The sequence below is a fragment of the Callospermophilus lateralis genome, chromosome 4 (genome assembly GCF_048772815.1).
Source record: "Callospermophilus lateralis isolate mCalLat2 chromosome 4, mCalLat2.hap1, whole genome shotgun sequence".
NCBI classification, from domain to species: domain Eukaryota; kingdom Metazoa; phylum Chordata; class Mammalia; order Rodentia; family Sciuridae; genus Callospermophilus; species Callospermophilus lateralis.
The window spans coordinates 142,452,333-142,464,171 of record NC_135308.1 but is presented as its reverse complement, the minus strand read 5'-3'; positions in this window follow the sequence as shown (position 1 = coordinate 142,464,171).

The window sequence follows — 11,839 nt, the reverse complement described above, 5'->3', positions numbered from 1 at the left end:
ACTTTCCTTTTCCTCTTCTTTCCCCAAAGTCGGAGGGGGTGGGCAGGGGGAGGTCAGGATAGGAAAGAAGGAGAGAGTAGCCCATGTCTCCATTCCTGCACCCTGAATCTTCTAAAGCCTCTAGTCTAGTCTGGAGGAAGGGAAAATATTCACACTCAATATAGATTGAAATTTTAAATTGAAGAAAGCCCAGTAGAGAGAAATCATTTTAATAACTAAAATGATGAAACCTATAGAACAAGAAGAGGGTATATAAAGCTAATGGAGTCCACTCACCAGTGAGAAAGGGAGGTTCTGCAGAGTATAATTGGTAGATTTTATTGGAGGAAAAAAGCATACACCCGTTTTTCATCTTTATCCCCCAGAGAACTGACAATCTTCACTAAACCTGTTACTCAAAGAAAAATCAATAAATATTAGATATTCTGCCACAGGTGAAAGACTGCAGCTTGCTGTTTTGTACCACAGTTAGCTCCTCCACATGAGGAATAATTACCTGGCCCTCTAGGACTTTGGTCTTGTAGGTGTGTTGTACATACCTCAGATAATGGTGGAGAAAGCCCAGAGTGTCTCTTCTTGTCAAGCTTGTATCTGCAACTCTTTCTGGGACTCTCTGGAGTCGCAGATTCATCTAAGTCAGGATGCATCTTTTTAAACACTTTCCCTCTACGTAGAGCCTTCTGCCTTCTAAGAGGTCTAAATTGATCCCCCACCACCAACTGCATCCCTCCTTTGAACCTGAGCTGGAGCTCTGGGCTTCAGAGGGTTGTATAGTATGAACTTAAATTATAGACATAATGGTGTGATCTCACCTCAACCCTCACCATTCCTCCCCTTGACTATAGCTTGGGGCAGTGCAAGAACCCAAGGCGCATTGGTGTAACAAAGCCAAGAGTCCAGGAAGAGACGCAAGGACCATATTTTAATCCACTCTGTGATCAAGATAGTATCACCAATCCACGGGAAGAGGGGGAAAGATTCCATAAATAGAGCTTGAATAATCAGCTAACTAGATGTGGAAAAACAACCAATTAAATTCTCATTTATGCCAGGACATTGAACGCGATTCACCAAAATATAGCACCTTGGTGTCCTGCGTATTTTAAGCAGAAGGAAACTGATTCATCAACAGTACAGAAGCAGGACTGTGTGACACTCCTCATGCCCCTTCTCCCCTGGAGCAGGCCATAAAACCTAGGAATGTCACTCACTGACCTCCTCCCTCCTTTCACCTTCGAAGACCTTTAAGTGACAGATGTCCTGCCCACACCTGCAAGGGAGCAATGTCACACAAAGAGGCCAAAAAGAATCTGGACAAACACTAGATTCCTTCTCAGTTTATCGCCATTTGATCCTACACTCTTGTCTTCCCATCACACTTCTGCATGATTTTCCACAAAAATACACAGATTTCCCTATTTCCTTGGGGCTTCATTTATGAAGGCCCCCATTTCATGGAAAACCTGTTTTTGTTAATTTACTTTTTGTTATAGGGATCTCAGCCACAAATCTAGTGACGATTGATGCTACGTTTTTCTCTCCTACACTTAACATCCATCATTTTCAGGTGGATGAAAAAGCAAAAGGTCATAGAGGAAAGAATGACAATGTGTAAGAAAACTTAAATGAATATCGATCAGACTTTGGGGTTGGGGAAGAATTGTTTTAAGTGTAAAAATAATACATAAGTAACATTAAATGATAAATTTGAATATACAAACATTTTAAATGTATACAAAAAACAATGTAAATATAATCAAAAGGTATGGTAGTAACAGGACCCATTAATCCCCATTGTACTGGTGGACAGGAAGCTAAAAGCCAATATCTGAGTGACTCCATCCTAAATCAATGGTCCTGAGCCGTGCTACCAACTGAATCAGATGGATGAGTGACCCAGCTAAGGTCAGCCATGCCTGGCCCAGGTTATCAGGTACATATGTTACCGGTAGACTTGTAAGTAACAATTAAAAAAAATCATTTAGAACACTGTTCTAAGGTGATTGCAAGACATAATTAGATAATCTAAACTGATACAGTTTGGATTTGGAATGTCCCTCAAAGCCCGTGTGGGAAAGGCTCTGTCACTAGCTCAGTACTATTGGGAGGTGGTAGAAAACTTCAAGAGGTAGAGCCTAGTGGGGGGTCTTCCGGTCATAGAGGGTGTGCCTATGAAAGGGATATTGGGACCCCAGCCTCTTCCTCTTCCTCTCTTTTGCACCTAACTGTGGGGTGAACAAAATTCCTCTGGCCTGTGCTCCCACCATGACGTGAGCTGCCGTCCCACAGGCCCACAGCAACGGGGCCAACCAAACATGGAGTGAAACCTCGAGGACTGGATGCCAAAAGAAATTTTTCCTCTTCATAAGTTTATTTCCTCAGTTATTTGTTAGAGTCATAAAAACATAACTAACATGAATAGAAGAGGGAAATGACAAATGAGAACAAACATGGGCAAGAACTGTGAGAGATGAAAATTAAAAAATTAATATGGAATGAGGTCTTATAAATCAATAAGAAAAACACCATCTGCCACAAGAGAAATGAATAAAGGAGGTAAGCAGAGAAGTTAAGAAAGGAAGACAAATGGCAAATAAACTAATGAAAAAGCATTAAGCCTCACAAAAATAGAAGTGTGATCTAAACATTAAACTATCCTTAGATATTTCTACTTATTAAACAACAGCTTCAAAATGTTCAATAATGATGAGGTGGTGGCGTGGTGGGCACTGTTACCCAAGGATGAGCATGGAACTAACATGCCATTTCTGGAAAGTAGTTTAGCAGGACTTAGAAAATGTGTTAGGATCAAGCGCGGTTGGTGAGAAATATTGCATTATTTTTCCTCATCCCTCAGTGCTTCTTGAATTTGTGCTGTTGGCATGATTTTGAATATATTCCATTAGAAGAGGAGTATATTTTCTTCTTATCCCTGTTGTACTTGGTATTGTGGCTGTGCTTGGCCAATGGAATGTTAACATGCATGCAGAGGTTTAAGCCCCCTCTATAGCTTTGGGGATGTTCTGTTTTGTTTCTTCTTTCACCAGAAGCAGAGCTTCTTCCGTGTAGTCCTGCCCCTGCAACCCCAGCTCCAGAATGAATACATAGATTTGGGAAGATGGAAATGGAGTGGCAAAATAGTGCTTGGAACTCGCCTAATTTCCCACACAAAAAATAGTCATAACAAGTAAATATCAAAACCAAAAATCCAGGGAAATTTCCAACAAAACCAAGTGAGCCAGTATCCCTGTGAACCCTGAAATACAAGTCACTCAAGATAGATCCTAGACAGCCACACCCACCTGCATAGTTTCATCGTCTGGGCAGGAGAGGGCAGAGGAAAGCAATGGGGTATTTAACAAACCTGGGAACAGGGAAGCCCTCAAATGTCCAACAGGCACTCACTGGAAGGCCCAGAAGCTGAAATTGTCTACTCCAGTTAGCAGGTGAGTGCAGGGGCAGGGAGCCTGCAGGAAGGTCTCAGTGGCCTGACACACTGAGTCCCATAGACTCTCATGGGAACCCTGCTAGGTCAGGGCCCTTCCCTGAGGATGCCACCAGGAGTAAAATTAAAACTGGCAGAATAGATTTCACAGAGACAGAGGAAAGAAGATCCAGATAACAGCAGATTAGGTGAGTGTATCCAGGAAATCCTACAAAAAGGAGCTGCTCTTATATTTTGCACTACATGAAACACAACAGAATAGGTACCCACGAAATTCTAAAATTTTACCTGAATAAAGACTCATAAATATAAGTTTAAGAAAACTAAATTCATAAAAAATGAGCAATAAAAATATCAAGGTTACAGTGCTTTTCTAGCATGTGCAAGTCACTGAAGTGTGACAGTATTGGAAAGCTGGGGGAGAATTAAGGTTAAATCTCAAAGTTAAGAACAATAAGAATAAGAATAAGAAACAGGGCCTGGGGTTGTAGCTCAGTGGTAGAGCACTTGCCTAGCATATGTGAGGCACTAGGTTTGATTCTCAGCACTGCATATAAATAAATGAATATATAAAGGACCATCAGTAACTAAAAAAATTTTTTTAAAAAGAAGAAACAGAATAATATTACTATAGATAATGAAAGCAGGCCAGAAAGGTTTGCTTTAAAGAAAAAGAAAATCATAATGTTCTATTAAAAACTGCACTAGAAAGAAAAATTTTCAAAACATGAAAGAATATTTTTTAAAAGAGAATTAGAAAAGCTCATAAGTGGCAGAACTCAAAAAGGAAAAAAGAAATAAAATAAATGAAAACTATAATGAACTTGGTGAGTAAGCACAGTAGATAATGTCTTAAGAGAAATAGAAGTGAAAATAGAAAAAATATTTAAATAAAAAAGAAAGTAAGCTAGGTGCAGTGGCCACTTGTCATTCCAGTGACTGCCAAGGCTGAGGTAGGAGGACCACAAGTTCACAGCCAGCCTGGGCAACTTAGTGGGACGCTGCCTCAAAACAAAACATAAAAAGGGCTGAGGCTGTAGTTCAGTGGTAGAGCACCCTGGATTTTCAACCCCAGTATAAAAAAAGAAAGAAAAGAAAAAATTAAGGGGGAAGTAAAGGAAGGGTACCCAGGGAAGAAGACTGAGTAAATTATGTTATTTGCATATTCAAATATGGCACAACGAATCCCCCATTGTGTATAATCATAATTCATAAATAAGAAATAAATAAGAAATTAAATTGCTAGGTATGATGGCAGACATCTTAATCCCAGAAACTGGGAAGGCTGAGGCAGGAGGATTGCAAGTTTGAGACCAGTCTCAGCAACTTAAGATGATCCTCAGCAACTTAGCAAGACTCTTTCTGAAATATTTTTTTTTTAAAAAAGGGGGGTACTGAGGACTGGGGAGGTAGCTCAGTGTCAGAGGACAGAGATAAAGATTTATACAACTATTAAATAAGTACAGGCAAAGAAGATCCAACTAATGAACAACAGAAGTTTCTGAATAAGAAAACCAAAGGGCAGGGTGCAGTGGCTCACACCTCTAATATCTCAGCAATTTGGCAAGACCCTGTCCCCTGCTACATCCCCCCCCCAAAAAAAAAGGAAGAGAGAGAGAGAGAGAAAGTAAAAAAAGAACTAAACCAAGAGGAATGAATAAATTCTATAATTCAATAAGAATCTTTGAAAGAAAATAGATTTTAAAGTACAAATGGAAAGAGCTCACTGTGTTTATCAGACTATTAAACCTGAGTTATCAATACCAGACACATTCTGGTAAAATTTCTGGACTTTAAAGAAAAAAAAATTCTTTAGACATTAAGGCATAAACAACATGTGGCTTATAAGGAAAGGAAGAGTCCCATTAGACTTTTTGATTATAATACTTCAGGTCAGAAGAAAATAGAATAGCATATTTAGGATATTCAAGGAGCAAGAAAATGTAACATTCAAGTATAAAAGACTTGGGCAGACAGTTGTGGACATGTGAAAACTTGGGAATACTGTCCCTATAAGTACTTACTGAGAGAGTCTCTAGCATAAGGACTGACAGGGAGCATTAAATAGTTACTTGCAGAAAAAAAAAAAACTTAGAATAAAAAGGAAGAGAATATGTATGCAATGATTATATGACTAGACAGTGTAGACATAGTACAACTTAAAAATGAGGCAAAAATAAGGATGAGAGGCAAGATTTTTAAAGTGTTTTCAGTTATTATGGTTGTTGGTGGTTATTCTCTGTATTATTTTGAAACTTCTCTGTGTATAATGTAACAAGCATAGGATATTCTATCCTCTCTTGTGTTTTGACAACCAGAACCAGAATTCTTGATGTGAAAAAAAAGGATATACAGTTAATATAAAAAAGAAATTTAGGAAAACCTCTGTGAACCTGAATTTGAATTGGAAATATTACTGTGAATTCATAAAGTGTTTTATCTTCAAAAATATATTTCCTAATTCTGCCTATTGAAAAAGCCCAGGAATATTGGTCCCTTTACCCAATAGCAAAGAGCACCTCTGGAGCCCAGATGGTGATAATGAAATGCCACTTCTTACTAAAAGAAAAGCAGGGCCTTTGGAGAAAGGGCTGATTCCAAATCTGTGTTCAAAAGAGTACAAAATTATCCTAGAACATTTTGTCATACCAGATAGCAAGAAAATGACTCAGAATTCAACTGGAAGAGGTTAGTAATGGTTAGAGATAAGACAATTATAATTTCAAAACAAAAAACTGCAATAGATTATAACACTTCAGTTACATTATATCAATTAATTTGTAATAATAAAAATTGGTCTTTTTTGAAGAATAATAATGAATTTATTTATTACCATTGTGCAATTCAAATGAATTAATGGCTCTAGGCCTTGAGAATTAATGACTACTCACATAAAAAAATAGTGAAAGCCAGAAAAGACCTGTAGAGATTGAGGCTAAGGCTGCTCAGTCCTCTAGATCCAGCTGCCCAATTTGCAGGAAATACTGAGGACAAAGCAGCATGTCAAGTTATACCATGAATGTGCAATCAGCAAGATACAAATTGTGGGAAATTCTACAGGTCAGAAAAGTCCAAGTTCTTTTTTTTTTTGTTTTTCTTTGAGACGGGGTCTTACTATGTTGCCGAAGTTGGTCTCAAACCGTGGGGCTCAAGTGATTCTCCTGCCTCAGCCTTCCAAATGCTGGCATAGCAGGTGTGCATTACCTTGCCCAACTACAAGGCCCAAGTTCTTAAATGGATAAGTTGTAAGGAAAGAAAGATATAGCAAGAAAAAAAAATGTAGATTTAAACTATACATCAAACATTCTAAAAGACCAAATAAACCACAAGGTCTGTGGATGTGGGCATGAATGAATAAGCCATAAACAAATGCAAGGAAGTGATTTCTGTTTTGGGAAGAATGACGATTACTTCTGGAAGAAGTGGAGAGCTGTGATCGAGACAGGGCACGTGGGAGACATCTGTGTGGCTGGCAATGTTCTATTTCTTAAACTGGATAGTAGTTGTAAAAATGTTTTTCTTATAATTCACTAAGATATGCATTTGTTCTGTATTTTTCATATATTTTATTTTAAAAGGACAAGTTAAAACAAAAAAAGATAACCACTCAGTGCAGATCTGAGCCCAGTCATGGGCAAGTCCAGCTAAACTCAACTTAGATCAGCCAGTCTTTCATTGATGCAAGATGTGTACATTGAAAATAAGCCTTATTGTTTTACCTCTGCACAATGAGGTAGTTTGTTACACGTCACTGTTGTGGCATTTGCTACCTGATACAATTGACAACGTATCAGTGATTTCAAACCTCTTCTCCTTTCACTGTTGAACCTAGAGAAGCCAGATATTTGTTTTACTAGCCTCCCAGTTAATGATGACTACGTGACCTAGGAGTAAGCCCTCAGGGAAATCCTGCTGAGGGTCTATGGGAAAGACTTTCTCTCCAAATCAAAAGATAGTATACGGAGAGGTTCTCTCACTTTCTGGCTTCATATATCCTGCTTCTCTGAATTTTGCTTGTGTGATAATGTGATGTTTGGAGCCATTTGCCACCATGAAGCTATGAGCACAAGGATGAAAGCTCAACATCCTGAGGACATTGGAGCAAAAAAATGAAGAGTTGGATTTCCTTTTTGTGTATGTGTGTGGTACTAGGATTGAACCTGGGGATGCTTTACCATTAAGCTACATCCCCAGACCTTTTTATTTTTTGTTTTGAGACAGGGTCTCACTAAGATGCTGAGGCAGGCCTCAAACTTTTGATCTCTTGCCTCAGCCTCCCTAGTTTCTGGGTTTATAGGCATGCACCACCACTCCCAACTAGAATCTGATTTCTTGATTATTTCATCAATCTCTACCATCTTTCAGAATCGGGTTATCAAATCAATTAATATACCATCTATTAATTAACTTTTCTATTACTTGTAACTGACTTTCTATTACTTCCTAACTTAGCTTTTAAAATGTTTATAAGTCTTTAGCCCAGCAAGTATTCCCTGTTCCTTCAATTTAACATAAGAAAATGATCCAAGATAGAATCAAAGAATATTTAATGAGGCATTTTCTAAAAAGAGAAAAATAGAACACCATCTAAAATTTCAATACAAAAGAACAATTAAATAAGATATCAATAAGATGATAAATTCTATAACCATTGACATTCATATTTGAGCACAATGTTTAAGATTATGGGAAATTTATTCTGTACAATTTAAAAAAAAAGTAATATCAAAACTACGGGTGATACCAGAGAAGATAGCAGAGTAAGGACTTCCAAAAATCTTCTCCCAATAAAAAAACAATGAGAAAACTAGCAAATTTGTCAGAGTCAACCTGAGAATGTTAATTCAAGAGAAAATGATGGAGCTGGGCATGGGGTGCACGCTTGTAATCATAGCTTCACAGGAGGCTGAAGCCGGAGGATCATAAGTTCGAGCCTCAGCAACTTAGCAAGGTGCTAGGCAACTTAGTAAGAACCTGTCTCAAAATAAAAAATAAAAATAATGTATCTCAGTGATAAAGCACCTCTGAGTCCAACTCCCAGTATAAAAGAGAGAGAGAAAGTGAGCAGGGAAGAGAAAGTGAGGGGGTGGGGCGAGAGAGAGAGAGAGATGGATTTCAGTAAAAGATGGTGAGCTTTGTGGCATTTCTATTGCCCTATTCTCAGTTCTGCCATAGACTTGAAAAATCAACATTCCACACTAATATTGTAAATCAGGATCCTGGCAGCCACCAGAGGGGACAGAGCAATATTGTGACTCCTTCAAAAGCCCTACTCCCGGGGAAATGCCATAATGTCACCTGTCTGGTGGTTCCATGGAAGATCCCACTCATGGGATCTGTCTTTATTTGACTTGGCCCAGGGGTCACTCGGTGTGAACAGCTTTTCCCCAGGGGCCATTTGTCAAAAATAATCAGAGGCAATTGTTTAATATCACTGTTGCCTTAGGTGGCAGCTAATATCTGTCCACAAGAGGTGAACGAAAAAACTTAAAATGAAAAGCTAGGGAATGAGATGCCCATAGGGTCTTTAAAAAGCTCCAAAATAATTTTGGGAATCTTGAAAGCAGTGTGCACACATAGAGCTATGCACATGACCCGGGCTGTGTTCATGCTGAGGGAAACCACCGCAGGCTCCCCCGGGGGCTTTGTGCAAGCAGGAGGCGAAGGCTTAGGCAGAATGAGTGGAAAGCCTATGTGGACAGCATGCCCCAACACACGGAGCCCCGCAGTGAAGACAGGTACACTGATTGGCTCCAGGAATCTAAAGAAACCTCTGACCATTAGTGTAATCGGCCAACCACTAAGCTTCAGCTGCCACATACATCAAAGAGTATAGACTTCACAGAATTAGTTCAGAAAAGTCACTACACACACAATGACAGTCACAAGCAGCAATCAGAGGAGAGAGGAAAGTCTGATTTCTAGAGTTATCTCATTCGCTTCAAATGTCTGGGTTTTAGACTGGGGCTGTAGCTCAGTGGTAGAGCACTTGCCTCACATGCGTGAGGACCTGGGTTTGAATCTCAGCACCACATATAAATAAATAAATAAAACACCCATTAACAACTAAAAAACATATTTTAAAAAGTAATAAGATGTCTGATTTTCAACAGCAACAACAAAAAATGAGATAGCAGAACAAAAATAAGTAATTACAGTACTCCTAGGTATATACTTAAGAGAAATGCAAACCTACACAAAAAACATGTACACAAATATTCATTGCAACATTATTTATAGTAGCTAAAAAGTAGGAAAAAAAAGTTTTCATCCACTTGAATGGATAATGAAATGTGTTCTATTCTAACAGTAGAATGTTATCCAGCCATAAAAGATGACGCAGTACAGACAATATAGATGAACTTTGAAAACTGGGCTAAGTCAAAGAAGCCAGACCCCCAAAATGCCATAGATTGTGTAATTCCAAATGAGGATGCTGATCCATATGGGGATGGAGGGAGCATGGGAGGAAGGGAAGAACTTTAGATAGGGCAAAAGGGAGGGAGGAGAAGGGAGGGGGTGGGGTGTAGGAAAGATGGTGGAATGAGATGGACATCATTACCCCAAGTGCATGTATGAAGACACAAATGGTGTGACTCTAATTTGTGTACAACCAGAGACATGAAAACTTGTGTTCTATATGTTTACTATGAATTGAAATGCATTCTGCAGTCATATATAACAAATTGGTATAAACGAATAAAGTTTTTTAAAAAAGAAAATGTCCAGAATTAGACAAATCCAGCAGTGGTTTCTGGGGCTCTGAGGAGAGAAGAGGAGGGGGAGCAGTTGTGGATGGTATGGGATTTCTGCAGATTGATGACCATATTCTGGAATTAGTAGTGATGGTTGCCCAACTTTGTGCATATACTTAAGACCACTCAATTTTATACTTTTTGAAAAGGGTGAATGTTTTGGTACATGGATAATTAATTTAAAAAACTGTGAGAAGTATGATCCCAACTTTGTTTAAAGTTCTCTATTCAATATAAACCTCATGCAAGTTCTCAAAATCTCCTGACTGCCTTCTTTCTCTCTGTTGACTGGTGCAGCACCCTGAGCCACCTCTTTAGCTCCAGACTCTGTTGAACTGTCTCTAAGACATTGGGTCTGGTTTCCTGTAAGGCCACTGAGAGGCTGTGTGATAGAACTTGAAAGTTGAAGGTTCATTCCATGTGGGTGGACTTTGATGAGTTGCAAACGAAAGACCAGAAAGAATTAGGCAATACTTCCCTATATTTCCCCAATTTTCTTTGACAACCCTGATGGGCAGTTGAACTTTGCCTGCTTCCCCTAAAAGGTCATACTTGCCAAGTGCAGAATGACCTCTTATGTGTCTTTGATGTAGCTCAGTGGTAAAGCACTTCTGGGTTTAATCCCCAATACCAAAAAAAAAAACAAAAAACAAAACAAAAAAAAAACCCAAAAAACTAAAACCAAAGGAAACTTCCTAATATCAATAGTGGTAACTGCAAAGTGGAATAGCCTTAATTTTCTTCTTTATTTGTTGGTGTTGTACAAGTTTTTGATAATTAACATGTTTTTCCCAGTTACAAAAATAAGACAAAAAAAAAAAAAAATCCAAGCAACTGGGTTCAGCACGCCTCCTCCAAGAAAATTATATTATATTTACTTATCCAGAAATTAGTCACCTAATGGTCTCTTAGTTTACTGTTTTGCAGCCCTTGCTGAGAATAGGTAAAAGTCATCCATTTATTCATTCAACAAATACTTTGTAAGTGTCTACCATATGCCAGGTACTTTCTAGGAAGCTGAGATCTATCAGTAGGCCAGACAACATGTTCTCAATTCTCTTTTTTCTTTCTTTCTGCCTTTCTTCCTTCACCAGGGATTGAACTCAGGCAGCTTAATTTCTAATGGGGAAAGTTAAACAACATTTTTCAGTTTGTAATAAGTACTTTAAAGAATAAAGCTGGGCAGCCCAATGTAGTAATGTAGGCTGTAATCCAAGCAACTCCAGAAGCTAAGGGAAAAGGATTGCGAGTTCAAGGCTAGCCTGGGCAACTTAGAGACTCTCTCAAAAGTGAAAAATAAGGGCTGAGGATGTAGCCCGGTGGTAAAGCACCCAGGTTCACTCTCCAGTACTGGGAAGGCAGTATGGGGAGGACAGATAATAAATCTGGGCAGAGGGATGTGAACAATGGACGAGGTCTACAGGGTACCATTTTAGACTTTTCAGAATTGAGTCAGGAACCACAGCTCTAACAGTGACAGTTGACTGGAGACTAAACCAAGTAAAGGAGCTAACCGTGCAGGCTTCTGGGGGTTGGGTGGGAATATTTCAGACAGAAAGAATAAAAAATAACATATCTGAGCAGGAGGGTCCATGGTGTGTTTGAGGAATAGGGAGGTCAGTATGGTTGGTGCAGAGTG